The following is a 3,356-nucleotide window of genomic DNA, read 5'->3' as shown; positions in this document are numbered from 1 at the left end:
ATTATGTTATAACGTTATACCATACAACGTTATACTACATAACGTAATACGTTATAATGTTATACCATATAACGTATTACGATATAACGTTATACCATATAACGTTATACTATATAACGTAATACGTTGAAACGTCATACCATATAACGTATTACTTTATAACGTTATACCATATAACGTAATACGTGCTAACGTTATACCATATAATGTATTACGATATAACGTTATACCATATGACGTTATACTATATAACGTAATAGGTTGAAACACTAGACCATATAACGTATTACGTTATAACGTTATACCATATAACGTATTACGATATAACGTTATACCATATAACGTTATACTACATAACGTCTTACGTTATAAAGTTTTACCATATAACGTATTACGATATAACGTAATACCATATGACGTTATACTATATAACGTAATACGTTGAAACACTAGACCATATAACGTATTATGTTATATCGTTATACCATATAACGTAATACGTGATAACGTTATACCATATAATGTATTACGATATAACGTTATACCATATGACGTTATACTATATAACGGCATACGTTATAACGTTATACCATATAACGTAATGCGTTATATTAGTTCTGTAAATATGAAACCGGAATTGGGCTATTAACGTTATACCATATAACGTATTACGTTATAACGTAATACCATACAACGTTATACTATATAACGTAACACGTTATAACGTTATACCATATAACGTATTACGATATAACGTTATACCATATGACGTTATACTATATAACGTAATACGTTGAAACACTAGACCATATATCGTATTACGTTATAACGTTATACCATATAACGTATTACGATATAACGTTATACCATATAACGTTATACTATATAACGTCTTACGTTATAAAGTTTTACCATATAACGTTATACTATATAACGGCATACGTTATAACGTTATACCATATAACGTAATACGTTATATTAGTTCTGTAAATATGAAACCGGAATTGGGCTATTAACGTAATACCATATAACGTATTACGTTATAACGTAATATCATACAACGTTATACTATATAACGTAATACGTTATAACGTTATACCATATAACGAATTACGATATATCGTTATACCATATAACGTTATACTATATAACGTAATACGTGATAACGTTATACCATATAATGTATTACGTTATAACGTTATACCATACAACGTTATACTACATAACGTAATACGTTATAATGTTATACCATATAACGTATTACGATATAACGTTATACTATATAACGTAATACGTTGAAACGTCATACCATATAACGTATTACTTTATAACGTTATACCATATAACGTAATACGTGATAACGTTATACCATATTATGTATTACGATATAACGTTATACCATATGACGTTATACTATATAACGGCATACGTTATAGCGTTATACCATATAACGTAATGCGTTATATTAGTTCTGTAAATATGAAACCGGAATTGGGCTATTAACGTTATACCATATAACGTATTACGTTATAACGTAATACCATACAATGTTATACTATATAACGTAACACGTTATAACGTTATACCATATAACGTATTACGATATAACGTTATAACATATAACGTTATACTATATAACGTAATACGTTGAAACGTCATACCATATAACGTATTACTTTATAACGTTATACCATATAACGTAATACGTGATAACGTTATACCATATAATGTATTACGATATAACGTAATACCATATGACGTTATACTATATAACGTAATACGTTGAAACATTAGACCATATAACGTATTACGTTATATCGTTATACCATATAACGTAATACGTGATAACGTTATACCATATAATGTATTACGATATAACGTTATACCATATGACGTTATACTATATAACGGCATACGTTATAACGTTATACCATATAACGTAATGCGTTATATTAGTTCTGTAAATATGAAACCGGAATTGGGCTATTAACGTTATACCATATAACGTATTACGTTATAACGTAATACCATACAACGTTATACCATATAACGTAACACGTTATATCGTGATACCATATAACGTATTACGATATAACGTTATACCATATGACGTTATACTATATAACGGCATACGTTATAACGTTATACCATATAACGTAATGCGTTATATTAGTCCTGTAAATATGAAACCGGAATTGGGCTATTAACGTTATACCATATAACGTATTACGTTATAACGTAATACCATACAACGTTATACTATATAACGTAATACGTGATAACGTTATACCATATAATGTATTACGTTATAACGTTATACCATACAACGTTATACTACATAACGTAATACGTTATAATGTTATACCATATAACGTATTACGATATAACGTTATACCATATAACGTTATACTATATAACGTAATACGTTGAAACGTCATACCATATAACGTATTACTTTATAACGTTATACCATATAACGTAATACGTGATAACGTTATACCATATAATGTATTACGATATAACGTTATACCATATGACGTTATACAATATAACGGCATACGTTATAACGTTATACCATATAACGTAATGCGTTATATTAGTTCTGTAAATATGAAACCGGAATTGGGCTATTAACGTTATACCATATAACGTATTACGTTATAACGTAATACCATACAACGTTATACTATATAACGTAACACTATATAACGTTATACCATATAACGTATTACGATATAACGTTATACCATATGACGTTATACTATATAACGTAATACGTTGAAACACTAGACCATACAACGTATTACGTTATAACGTTTTACTATATAACGTCATACTATATAACGTAATACGTTATAACGTTATACCATATAACATTTTACGTTATAACGTTAAACCATATAACGTAATGCGTTATATTAGTTCTGTAAATATGAAACCGGAATTGGGCTATTAACGTTATACCATATAACGTATTACGTTATAACGTAATACCATACAACGTTATACTATATAACGTAACACGTTATAACGTTATACCATATAACGTATTACGATATAACGTTATACCATATAACGTTATACTATATAACGTAATACGTTGAAACGTCATACCATATAACGTATTACTTTATAACGTTATACCATATAACGTAATACGTGATAACGTTATACCATATAATGTATTACGATATAACGTTATACCATATGACGTTATACTATATAACGGCATACGTTATAACGTTATACCATATAACGTAATGCGTTATATTAGTTCTGTAAATATGAAACCGGAATTGGGCTATTAACGTTATACCATATAACGTATTACGTTATAACGTAATACCATACAACGT

Source organism: Bombus flavifrons, unplaced genomic scaffold, assembly GCF_040668555.2.
Source record: "Bombus flavifrons isolate JBK064 unplaced genomic scaffold, iyBomFlav1_principal scaffold0023, whole genome shotgun sequence".
NCBI lineage: Eukaryota > Metazoa > Arthropoda > Insecta > Hymenoptera > Apidae > Bombus > Bombus flavifrons.
Note: the sequence above shows the minus strand (reverse complement) of the source record.